At 42.5% G+C, this 13,525-nt stretch overlaps 1 long non-coding RNA gene across 3 annotated transcripts in view; it reads right to left on the bottom strand.

The window, feature by feature from the left end:
* LOC102135060 (uncharacterized) overlaps nt 1–12,947 on the bottom strand; it is a 578,423-nt gene extending 565,476 nt beyond the window's left edge. For all 3 annotated transcript variants that reach the window (XR_012421461.1, XR_012421464.1, XR_012421463.1), the window contains exon 1: nt 12,818–12,947. This is a non-coding gene — a long non-coding RNA (uncharacterized lncRNA). The remainder of the gene's footprint in view (nt 1–12,817) is intronic.
* Between the last annotated feature and the right edge of the window lie 578 nt (nt 12,948–13,525).

Genomic DNA, 13,525 nt, shown 5'->3' with positions numbered 1-13,525 from the left:
AGCCTCCCGAGTAGCTGGGACTACAGGCGCCCGCCACCTCGCCCGGCTAGTTTTTTGTATTTTTTTAAGTAGAGACGAGGTTTCACCGGGTTAGCCAGGATGGTCTCGATCTCCTGACCTCGTGATCCACCCGTCTCGGCCTCCCAAAGTGCTGGGATTACAGGCTTGAGCCACCGCGCCCGGCCCCATCTAGCTTTCTTATACGATGAAACCGAACTGGAGGATTGATTGTTTTTGTTTCTCTTTTTAAATTTTTATTATTTTATTTTTCCATAAGTTATTGGGATACAGGTAGTATTTGGTTACATGAGTAAGTTCTTTAGTGGTGATTTGTGAGATTTTGGCTCACCCATCACCGAAGCAGTATACACTGCACCATACTTGTTGTCTTTTATCCCTCACCCGCACCCCCGCTTCTTCCCCCCAAGTCCCCAGAGTCCATTGTATCATTCTTAGCCATTGCATCCTCGTAGCTTAGTTCCCACATATCAGTGAGAACATATGATGTTTGGTTTTCCATTCCTGAGTTACTTTACTTAGAATAATAGTCTCCAATCTCATCCAGGTCACTGTAAATGCTGTTAATTCATTCCTTTTCATGGATGAGTAGTATTCTATCATATATATATATACCACAGCTTCTTTATCCACTCATTGTTTGATGGGCATTTGGGTTGGTTCCACAATTTTGTAATTGTGAATTGTGCTGCTGTAAACATGTGTGTGCAAGTATCTTTTTCTAATAACGACTTCTTTTCCTCTGGGTAGATACCAAGTAGTGGGATTGCTGGATCAAATGGTAGTTCTACTTTTAGTACTTTAAGGAATCTGCACACTGTTTTCCACAGTGGCTATACTAGTTTACATTCCCACCAGCAGTGTAGATGTGTTTCCTGATCACCGCATCCACACAAACATCTACTGTTTTTTGATTTTTTGATTATGGCCATACTTGCAGGAGTAAGGTGGTATCGCTTTGTGGTTTTGATTTGCATTTCCCTGATCATAAGTGTTGTTGAGCATTTTTTCATATATTTGTTGGTCATTTGTTTATCTTCTTTTGAGAATTGTTTATTCATGTCCTTAGCCCACTTTTTGATGAAATAGTTTGTTTTTTTCTTACTGATTTGAGTTCATTGTAGATTCTAGATATTAGTCCTTTGTCAGATGTATAGATTGTGAAGGTTTTCTCTCACCCTGTGGGTTGTCTGTTTACTCTGCTGACTGTTCCTTTTGCCATGCAAAAGCTCTTTAGTTTAATTAGGTCCCAGCTATTTACCTTTGTTTTTATTGCATTTGCTTTTGGGTTCTTGGTCATAAAATCCTTGTCTAAGCCAATGTCTAGAAGGGTTTTTCCAATGTTATCTTCTAGAAGTTTTATAGTTTCAGGTCTTAGGTTTAAGTCCTTAATCGATCTTGAGTTGACTTTTGTATAAGTTGAGAGATGAAGGATCCAGTTTCATTCTCCTACACATATCTAGCCAATTATCCCAGCACCATTTGTAAAAAATGGTGTCCTTTCCCCACTTTATGTTTTTGTTTGCTTTATTGAAGATCAGTTGGCTGTAGGCATTTGAGTTTATTTCTGGGTTCTCTATTCTGTTCCATTGGTCTATGTGTCTATTTTTATACAAGTACCACGCTGTTTTGGTCACTATGACCTTATAGTAGGGTTTGAAATCAGGTAGTGTGATGCCTCCAAATTTGTCCTTTTTGCTTAGTCTTGCTTTGGCTATGTAGGCTCTTTTTTGGTTCCATATGAACTTTAGAATTGTTTTTTCTAAGTCTTGAAGAATAGTGGTGGTATTTTTATGGGGATTATGTTGAATTTGTAGATTGCTTTTGGTAGTATGGTCATTTTCACAATATCGATTCTACCCATCCATGAGCATGAGGTGTGTTTCCATTTGTTCATGTCGTCTATGATTTCTTTCAGCAGTGTTTTATAGTTTTCCTTGTAGAGGTCTTTCTACTCCTTAGTTAGGTATATTCCTAAGTTTGTTTGTTTGTTTGTTTGTTTGTTTTGTAGCTATTGTAAAAGGGGTTGAGTTCTTGATTTGATTCTCCACTTGGTCACTATTGTTGTAGAGAAGAGGTACTGATTTATGTACATTAATCTTGTATCCAGAAACTTTGCTGAATTCTTTTATCACTTCTAGGAGTCTGGAGGAGTCCTTAGGGTTTTCAAGGTAAATGATCATATTGCCACCAAACAGTGACAGTCTGAATTCCTCTTTACAGATTTGGATGCCCTTTATTTTTTTCTCTTGTCTGATTGCTCTGGCTAGGAGTTCCAGTACTATATTGAAGAGGAATGGTGAGAGTGGGCATTCTTGTCTTATTCTCAGAGAGAATGCTTTCAACTTTTCCCCGTTCAGTATTTTGTTGGCTGTGGGTCTGTCATAGATGACTTTTATTACATTAAGGTATTTCCCTTGTATGCCAATTTTGCTGAGGGTTTTAATCATAAAGCAATGCTGGATTTTGTTGAATGCTTTTTCTGCATCTATTGAGATGATCATGTGATTTTTGTTTTTAATTCTGTTTATGTGGTGTATCACATTTATTTACTTGCACATGTTAAAACATCCCTGCATCCCTGATATGAAACCACTTGATCATGGTGGATTATCTTTTTGATGTGTTGCTGGATTCTGTTAACTAGTGTGTTGTTAAGGATTTTAGTATCTATGTTCATTAAGGATATCAGTCTGTAGATTCTTTTTTGGTTATGTCCTTTCCTGGTTTTGGTATTAGGGTGATGTTGGTTTCATAGAATGAATTAGGGAGGGTTCCTTCTTTCTCTATCTTGTGGAATGGTGTCAAAAGGATTGGTACCAATTCTTCTTTGAATATCTGATAGAAGTCTGCTGTGAATACATCTGGTCCTGGAATTTTTTTGTTGTTGTTGGAAAGATTTTAGTTACTGTTTCAATCTCACTGCTTGTTATTGGTCTGTTCAGGGTATCTAATTCTTCCTGATTTAAGCTAGGAGGGTTGTATTTTCCATAAATTTATCCATCTCTTCTAGGTTTTCTAGTTTATGTGCGTAAAGTAGTAGTAGCTACTATTCATAGTAGCCCAAATGATCTTTTTTATTTCAGTGGTGTCAGTTGTAATATCTCCTGTTTCATTTCTTAGTGAGGTTATTTGGATTTTCTCTCTTCTTTACTTGCTTAATCTTGAATGGTCTATCAATTTTATTTACCTTTTCAAATAACCAGATTTTTGTTTCATTTATCTTTTTAAATTTTTTTTGTTTCAATTTCATTTAGTTCTGTTCTGATCTTGGTTATTTCCTTTCTTCTGCTGGGTTTGGGTTTGGTTTGTTATTGTTTCTCTAGTTCCATGAGGTGTGACCTTAGATTGTCTGTGCTCTTTCAGACTTTTCGATGTAGACATTTAGGGTTGTGAACTTTCCTTTTAGAACTGCCTTAGCTGTATCTTAGAGGTTTTGATAGGTTGTGTGATTATTGTCATTCAGCTCGAATAATTTTTTAATTTCCATCATGATTTCATTTTTGACCCAATGCTAATTCAGGAGCAGGTTATTTAATTTCCATGTATTTGCATGGTTTTGAAGGTTCCTTTTGAAATTGGTTTCCAGTTTTATTCCACTGTGGTCTGAGAGAGTGTTTGATACAATTTCAATTTTCTTAAATTTATTGAGGCTCGTTTTATGGCCTATCACCTGGTCTATCTTTGAGAAAGTTCCATGCGCTGTTGCATAGAATGTGTATTCTGCAGTTGTTAGATGAAATGTTCTGTATATATTTGTTAAGTCCATTTGTTCTAAGGTATACTTTAAGTCCATTGTTTTTTTGTTGACTTTCTGTCTTGATGACCTGTCTAGTGCTGTCAGTGGAGTATTGAAGTCCCCCGCTATTATTGTGTTGCTGTCTATCTCATTTCTTAGGTCTATTAGTAATTGTTTTATAAATTTGGGACCTCCAGTGTTAGATGCATATATGTTTACAATCATGATATTTCCCTATTGGACTAGGCCTTTTACCATTATATACTGTCCCTCTTTGTCTCTTTTAACTGCTGTTGCTTTAAAGTTTGTTTTGTCTGATGTAAGCATAGCCACTCCTGCTTGCTTTTAGTGTCCATTTGCATGAAATGCCTTTTTCCACCCCTTTACTTTATGTGAGTCCTGATGTGTTGGGTGAGTCTCCTGAAGGCAGCAGATAGTTGGTTGGAGAGTTTTTATCCATTCTGCAGTTCTGTATCTTTTAAGTGGAGCATTTAGGTCATTTACATTCAATGTTAGTATTGAAACGTGAGGTACCATTGCATTCCCCATGCTCTTTGTTGCCTGTGTACTTTATTTTTTGGTTTTATGTTTTTGCTTTTTAACTTGTGTTTTTGTTTTATAGGTCCTGTGTGATTTATGCTTTAAAGAGGATCTGTTCTGAGGTGTTTCCAGGATTTGTTTCAAGATTTGGAGCTCCTTTTAACAGTTCTTATAGTGCTGGTTTGGTAATGGCAAATTCTCTCAGCATTTGTTTGTCTGAAAATGACTGTATCTTTCCTTCGTATATGATGCTTAGTTTCACTGGATACAAAATTATTGGCTGATAATTGTTTTATTTGAGGAGGCTGAAGATAGAGCCCCAATCCCTTCTAGCTTGTAGGATTTCTCCTGAGAAATCTGCTGTTAATCTGATAGGTTTTCCTGTATAGGTTACCTGGGGCTTCTGTCTCACAGCTCTTGAGATTCTTTCCTTCAGCTTAACTTTGGATAACCTGATGACAATGTGCCTAGGCAAAGATCTCTTTGTGATGAATTTCCCAGGTGTTCTTTGTACTTCTTGTACTTGCACGTCTAGGTCTCTAGCAAGGCTGGGGAAGTTTTCCTCTATTATTCCCCCAAATATGTTTACCAAGCTTTTAGAATTGTCTTCTTCCTCAGGAAGACCAATAATTCTTAGATTTGGTCATTTAACATAATCCCAGACTTCTTGGAGGCTTTGTTCATTTTTTCTTATTCTTTTTCCTTTGTCTTTGTTGGACTGGGTTAATTTGAGAACTTGTCTTCGAGCTCTGAATTCCTTTCTTCTACTTGTTCAATTCTATTGCTGAGACTTTCCAGAGCATTTCAAATTTCTAAAAGTGTGTCCCAAGTTTCCTGGATTTTTTGTTTTTTCTTTAAGCTATATCTATTTCTTTGACTATTTCTCCCTTCACTTCTTGTATCATTTTTTGAATTTCCTTGCATTGTACTTTGCCTTTCTCTGGTCCTTCCCTGATTAGCTTAATGACTAACCTGAATTCTTTTTCAGGTAAATCAGGGATTTCTTATTGGTTTAGATCCATTGCTGGTGAACTAGTGTGATTTGGGGGGGGGGGGGGGGGCGCGGTTCTGACGAGCTTTATTTTGTCATATTACCAGGGTTGGTTTTATGGTTCCTTCTCTTTTGGGTAGGCTCTGTCAGAAGGAAAGTCTAGGGCTGAAGGCTGTTGTTCAGATTTTTTTGTCTCACAGGGTGTTCCCTTGATGTACTCTCCCCCTTTCCCTGTGGATGTGGCTTCCTGTGAGCCAAACTGCAGTGATTATTGTCTCTCTTGTGAGTCTGGCCACCCAGCAAATCTACCTGGCTCTGGGCTGGTACTGGGGGTTGTCTGCACAGAGTCCTGTGATGTGAACCATCTATGAGTCTCTCAGCTGTGTAGATACCAGCACCTTTTCCAGTGGAGGTGGCAAGAGGGTGCAATAGACTCTGTGAGGGTCCTTAGCTTTGGTGGTTTAATGCTCTATTTTTGTGCTAGTTGGCCTCCTGCCAGGAGGTGACACTTTCCAGAAAACATCAGCTGTAGTAGCATGGAGAGGGACCAGTGGCAGATGGGGCCCTAGAACTCCAAATATTATACACCCTTTGTCTTCCACTACCAGGGTGGGTAGGGAAGGACCATCAGGTGGGGGCAGGGCCAGGCGTGTCTGAGCTCAGACTGTCCTTGGGCAGGTCTTGCTGCGGCTGCTATGGGGGATGGGGGTGAAATTCCCAGGTCACTGGAGTTGTGTACCTAGGAGGATTAGGGTTGCCTCTGCTGAGTCATGCAGGTTGTCAGGGAATCGGGGGAAAGCCAGCAGTCACAGGCCTCACCCAGCTCCCATGCAAACCAAAGGGCTGGTCTCAGTCTCACCGTGCCCCCCACAATAGCCCTGAGTCTGTTTCCAGGCAGAGGGTGAGATTGGGCTTGAAAACTTGCCCAAGGCTTTACACCTCCCAGAGTATTTGGGGTGTCTCCTGGTCCTGTGGGAGCAGTCTGCTTCCTTCAGAGGGTCACTGGGTTCTCTCAGGATTGCTGGTTTGTTCTTGCAGTCAATCTGATGCTAAAATTCACAATACAAGCCTCCACATGCTGCTCTGTCCAGAGCTGCAATCTAGTCCTGCCTCCCATCCACCATGATCTGCAAATCCTTGGATGATTGATTGTTGAAGGTATCCAACATGATTCACAGCAGAGAAGGAAAGACCAAAGTCACCATATTGAAGCTCATCCAAGGCTACTTCCAAATACACTACGGGAGGCACAATCTTTTCAGTTGCTTTATGATACAAATAAAATAAGAGAAAGCAATGAAAACTGAAGCTGTAAGGAAAATTTTCTGACTATAAAGATAATTGTACCCTAACATGGATAAGGAGTTCCTTAGATCTTTCTGTATGGGGTGAATTGAGGTCAGTTCTTCCTAGATGCCAAGAGATCCACCAAATATCTTACCAAAAGGGTTTAGTATTTGATAATTCTTAATGGATCATTTTCTTCAATTTCTGCTTTCCTCTATAAAGCAAATTGACACACATTCCCATTTCCTAGAACCACAGCAGCCTCCCAAGTTAAACATAAACAGTCTTCTTCTGCACTTTCTCCAGGCTGCGCATGCTCATTAGTGGCATTGAGGAGAGCCTAAAAAATATTCCTTTACAAGGAATTGGGGGTTCATTGTAAAATGGAACTTTTAACAAGTACTGGTAGATCCCATGATCTTGTTTGTGACAGTACTTAGTGTCTACCTTCCTATTCTCTAAAAAGCAATGCCAGGATGGGCCTTTAATACAATATCTAAAGCAGAAGTATGTTGGCTAAACAAGGAAGGGGTGGTTCTTAGATGGGCAGGTATTGCATTAATGAGGGAATGACCTTTGGAGAAGTAAAGACCTGTGTGTGGGCAGAAGTCTGTGTGGAGCAGAGAAGCTTCCAACCTGAGTGTGGAGAGTTAACACATTCTGCCACTCAACTCCCCTCCTCTGGTCCATGGGGCAGGGAAGAAGTCATTCAGAAGAAGAAGGAGAAGAATCCACCCTTCCTCACTCTCTAGCTCCCACAGAGACATCAGCTGCACTCAGCTAGTCTAAAAAGACTAAAGACCCAGCTCTATGGGGTCTTCATGGAGCAACCCACCAATCGCTTTGGCACAGTTTTGTCACGGCCCACAGAAGTTAGGAAAGAATAAAGATGAGAGTGGACCAGAAAGGCAAAAGTTAATAGTCATAATTTGGAAGGAAAAGAGGTTCTTCTCTTTGAGGTCATTTGCCTGAATTGCTGGGAGGAAAATGGAAAACTTTTTCATGGCAATTATAATTGGAGGTTTGAGGAATCAACTGATGCCATTACTAACTGGTGCCCGTCCTCTACCTTCTTTTCAGAGCCCTTCCTAACTGCTTCAGCTTCCAGCATCTGAGTTCTCAGGCTCCCCACCCAACTGTCCATAGAAGAGTATCTTCCTAACTAGGAATGAACAGGTGATGGGGAAGGGATGAAGAAGGATAGAATCATTATAACAAAGTCTCTGGACAAAATTAAAGTGGAAAACCAATGTCATCTAGCTCACAGGACAACTAAGGCCCCAATTTGGAAAGACATGTGATTCCAAGTCCTAAGTGGAGATGAGATTACAAAGTGAGACATGGATGCTGGGGGGAGAAAGAGTTGGTGATTCTTACAATTAAGTCTTTAAAAGCTATAACATATCAACAATTGGAAAAAGGAGCTAAAATGTCATCTTGAAAATCCCATTTTGCAAGTGAAGACACCCAGCTTCAGTTCACCCAGATGGCCTGCCAGAAGTAACATGGCAAGTCAGGGCCAGAGCCAGAGCTGTGGCCACAGGATTCTGAATCCAGATCCAGGGTTCTTTGCAATTGTTCCATGTTCATATTCTCACCACATGTAAGCCCCTGCTAAGCCTCACTGGGATATTCCCCTCTCCCACACATCCCGCCTTGAGTGCGGATTATTTCTCATCAAGGCTATGCTTGATGCTATTGTACAGCCTGAGGTCATGCAATAGGGAGAGAAGCATGCACAGGGCAGGGCATCAACCACAGAGGACTCTGGGGAAAGTCTTAGAGGAAGGGTGAATGGCTGAGAAATAGAAAAGGAGTGAAGACCTCAAAACATTCAGAGTGGGAAAGTTGAAAAGTTTACAGCAATATTGGAAGAAAAGCTAAGAAAGATTCAGCTTTAGACAGAGCTATAAAATGTAAACTTTTGTGATCTGTGCCCCAACCCTCCTTTTCTTTGCCTTTTCCTCTCTCTAACATTGAGTTTCTCTTCTTCAGGAGCAAAGTTTTCTTCCAAGAAGAATCTAATGAGCACCTCTGAAAATTCTGTCAGGCAGATGACATAGGATGTCAGAACTAGAAGGGACCAGGACATAACATTGCCAACCCAGCCTGGAAAATTTTTTTTAATCTAGACCCTCAGTAATAGGGATCACCATCATCTTTGTTGAAGGCCAAGAATGTAAATCTAAACCCTTAATAGCCTGCCTGGCATATTGCAAGCCCTCAGCAAAAAGGACTGAAACTATGGAGTTTCTCCTAGACTCTGCATCCCACCTCAGGAGAGTGTGGCCTCAGTAGGTATTTGCAGGGCGTGATCAAATGCTATTGCTTGCATATATCCTTTCAGGGTACTCTGCCACAGGTTTCACTCAGGGGCTCCCCTCTGGTCACCCCAAGTATTTGGAACCATATTCATTCCAAGAGGTCATTATCCCTTCTCTACTTGAATTCAGGAGAAGTGGAGATGAGACAACACCTCCCCCTCCTTTTCCTTGGCCACCACAAGACTCACACACCAAGTTGCAGTTATATGCAAATTTCTTTGTTGAAGAATTAGGAAAAACTGTCCAGGCACCGTGGCTCATGCCTGTAATCCCAGCACTTTGGGAGCCCAAGACGGGCAGATCTTCTGAGCTCAGGGGTTCGAGACCAGCCTGGCTAACATGGTGAAACCCCATTTCTACTAAAAACACAAAAAATTAGCCAGGAGAGGTGGCACATGCCTGTAATCCCAGCTACTCGGGAGGCTGAGGCAGGAGAATAGCTTGAATCTGGGAGGCAGAGGTTGCAGTGAGCCGAGATCGCACCATTGTACTCCAGCTTGGGCAACAAGAGCAAAACTCCGTCTCAAAAAAACAAAGGGGGGAATTAGGGAAAACTGAAAAGAATGATCATTTAGTCTGGACAAACTTCTGGTGAACTGTGAATAGAAACTCTCTCTCAGCTCCCAAGGGAAGGCATCTAAGGCCTAGGCTTTCTCAAGGAACACATCGTCTGTGCGGGGCTGCCACATTGCACAACTCAGGGAAGCGTCATTCACATAACAGTCTGTGTGAAGGCTCCCCTGGCCCTGTGTGGGGCCTGATCTACCCATAGCTATCAAGGCAGTCCTGTGTCACCCCTAAGTTGCCCACTTGCGCTCAGATCATTCACACGCCCTGAAGCTCCTGCTTCTTCAAGTCTCTGTGTCCTAAATACCACTCTCCTTCAGGAATCATCTTCTCCTTTCCATACAAAAACGTCTGTATTCCCTAAATCATTCCTATGCTTTACTGTCTCATGTAGACCTATCCATGCAGCTATGGTCAGCATTGGTATGTTGGCCTCACTCAGTCTCAGAAATACCAGTAGAGAAGAATGGCCTCCAGTCCCATAAGCAAGAGTGAATATGGATCCTTTCATTCTCCTATCAGTGATAGCTGTCCCAAAGACAAATGTTAAATGGGAGTGGGAGTGAGAAGGGTGCAGCATGAACCACAATGGGAGAAAGCTCTCGCCCCACCCTTATGGTCAATGGGTATCCATTATAGTATGACAAAAATTTGGTTTATTTGGGGCTGTCTTTTATAGACAGTCATCCCCACCAAAGGGCTACTCTGGGGTTTACTTGTTACTCCGTCTAACCAAAAGACTTTAGTGATAACCTGCACGATACCCAGATAGCAGAGCTTCTCCAAGTATGAGCTCTGAGGGGCCATATTGTTGGGAAATTGGATCTTGGGGGATTAAAAAAAAATCTTAGCTATCACAATGATTCATAGTCTCTAAAGGGTCACACTATATTAACAGACATAGAGTATATGGGGGAGAAGGGGAAATGATATGGGAATCAATGTCTTACAAGGCTCCTTAGGGGAGTGATAATTTTAAAAAGTTGAGAAACACTGCTTTAAAAGAGGAGGGAAACAAGGATAGAGGGAAGTTGTCATTTTTAGTGCTATCATAGTTAGTGTTGTTATTTATTACCATGATCATCATTATCATAATTAGAAACATTTCATACTCATGCCCTAAGTTAATCCTGCTGACCATCTAAAGGTGTAGATACTATTTTCTCATTTAAGATGTTGAAACTGAGCTTTAGAGGTATTGTCCAAGGTCACACAGCTAGTAGTTGGCAAAGACATGATTTCAACCCAATTCTGTCTGACTCCAAAGCTCGTGGTCTCAGCCATCCTAGAATACTGACTGTAAAAGGGAGAGTAGCAACAGAACAGCACATCCCTACATCCTACCCTCTACTCTACCAATCTAAGTCTAGCTTTCAGACCATGGAAAGCAGTCGGGTTGTAAGAAAGGAGACAGTCATATCCTGAAAAAACTCTAGGTTGGGTTGAGCATGGGGTGGAAGGAAGATGATCTTGCTCTTTCCTGAGTGTGCCCCTTCTTCCTGCCCTAGGAAGCACCAGCCTTTGGAACCAGGAGCCTGGAACCCAGGGCAGAGAGAGAAATAAGAAGTCCCTGGTGTGTGTTCAGCTACTGCTGCCGAAACCCCAGCTGGGGCTGCAGCCAAGCCCAAGAGATGAGATGACCTCTATACAAACAAAACTTCCCCAGGCGGTGCTTCTGCAAATATAAACATGGACTCACCACGTGATGGGTTCAACCAGTTCACATAAACACCAAAGAAAGAAAAAAATCCAAGGGGAAAAAATATGCTTTAAAAGGACTGAGCAGGGTATATAGTTTTGTGACTCAAAGAGGGGAAGATCAGGAGTCAAAGGGCCCTGAGTCTAGTGGGCCTGCTATCAAGTCACAGGGGCTCTTCCAAACCTGCACACAGGAAGCCTGCACCCCTTCCCAGGGTGGGAATCCTTTGTCAGGGGCAGCAGATCCATGCACGGTTGACTTTTCCTCTATATCTGAAGCACACGGGGCTGAACATCCATGAAAAACAGAAAGGGTAGTCCTGAAGCAGCAGGGCCAGCTGTTAAACATCAGAAGGACTGCCCCACTGCCAGGTGCTTTCGCAAAGGGAGGGTACCTCAAGAGGTCCATTTAAGCTTAGGAACTATGTAAGCTGAATTATTTGGAGGCAGGGAATGGATGGGGTGAACTCTGAAGAAACAGCACACCCTTTCTTTCTGCCCCTACGTCCCCCTACTCTGTTGCCTGTGCTGGCAAAGAGGATGTTTTCCTCTGCAGCCCTGTGTTATCTGTGGGAATGCTAGCAGAGTCTCTGTTGTTTTTGCAAATAATCCACACCACTCCTGCGAGAAGAGCCAGCTCTGCAGAGCATTTGCAAAGACCACGCTCTCCTGGACCGGAAAAGCCTTGACAGCACTCATTTCTGACACCCATGACCCAAAATAAACTGGCCTAGGAGAAGGTTGGCCACTGGACCCGGTGGGCTGTGGGGATGGGATGCTCGGTGCTGCTGTTGTGGTCTCCCCAGTGTTTCCAGAAGAAACCACAGAGCTCTGGGAACCCACAGCAGCCAGGGCAGTCAGACGTCTCCAACTCTGAACTGAACCAAGAGGACTGTGGATGCTGCTTCCAACCCCACCCCTGCATTGGGATTCATTCTGCAGGCGCAGCCTCCTGGCGGCTCAGCAGGGCATCAGAGAGGCCCACCTTGGCTGCAAAAATAGCACTGAAACCCAGTCCAGCACAGGAATGGGAAAGGGACAAGGGAAAAGATACATGAGCAGGCATAGCCTGTAGGAGACTGGAAGAAACTGGGAGGCAGTATAAAGAGGGAATAAGGACGGGTGGATTGCAATGTATCAATACTAGCAAACCCTACCTACATTGTTGCACCCATTTACTTTCATAATATCACATGCACGCACTCAGGCCCCTCCACATGTGCCAAACCAATAATAGGTACGTCCTGTAACAACAGAAGATATTGGAGGCAACCCAGGCCAGTAGACTCCTAACTCTACCACGTATCTGTGTAACTTTGGGCGAGTAACATGACTTCTCTGTATGTCGGTTTTTAAATGGGATAAACGATAGTACATATCTCATAGAGAAACTATGAGAATTAAATGAGTTAATATTTGCGAAGCACTTAGGACAGTGCCTGGCACACATCAAGCATTATTAGCATTGGTTCAACAAACACAGGCTCAAATGAACTTACCTTATATTTAATGTCAAAGGGCCCCTCACCCTATTCTTCTTTTATTCATTCATTTATTTACTCAATAAATATTTATTGAATGCCTTCTGTATGTCAAGCTCTATGTTAGCACTGCAGCTGTAAAAATGAGCAAAAACAACCATGGTCTACTCACTCTTGAGGTTCAGAGTCTAAACGGCATCTCTTTTGATTAACTTCTTCTCCAAGTAGCTATGACCTCTGTCCGGTGAAACCAGCCTGACCTAAATAAAATCTTGCGTAGGGGCACACAATCCTGAATGCGGAATCTGAAAAAGAAAGTTGGTTGTGGTTTTACAGCTGTCCCAGTCTTGGCCTACAGATGCAAAAAACTGCTGGAGTCACTGAATGAGCCCCAGTGTCAGAATGCAGGTGGTGTAAACCCTGGCTTAGTTGAAGTGGCCGGTTCTGTAGATTGCCTGGCCCAGACCCCATTCCAGTTCTAGCAGGCTTTCCTCTACTGCAGAGGCTAGAAACCGAAAAACTACATTGCTAAGATGCCCAAGCAGTGAAACTTTTGGATGTGATCTGAGACCTATTAACCAGATACATTCCTTCTAAGACTCCGATTTGGAATCAAGCTATGAGGGAAGAGAGGACCCACGTGGGATGTCCATTTCACTGGAGCTGACCAGTCTGCAGGCAGGTACATGGAGCAGCCACTGTCGCTCTGGCTTCCCGATTCAACAGGCAGCTTCGTGATCATGGCAGAGGCAGCAGCTCCTGTGGGGGCCCAATTCTGCAGTGTGGTTTTGGGAGCCATCCCGGAAGCTTAGCCTAGACTCTTTTTCTTTAGTCCTCCAAGTTGGTCCGTGATACATCTATACCTCTTTATACATCTCCT

This window comes from Macaca fascicularis, chromosome 12 (genome assembly GCF_037993035.2).
Source record: "Macaca fascicularis isolate 582-1 chromosome 12, T2T-MFA8v1.1".
In the NCBI taxonomy this organism is placed as follows: domain Eukaryota; kingdom Metazoa; phylum Chordata; class Mammalia; order Primates; family Cercopithecidae; genus Macaca; species Macaca fascicularis.
This window is presented reverse-complemented; position numbering and strand designations above follow the sequence as displayed.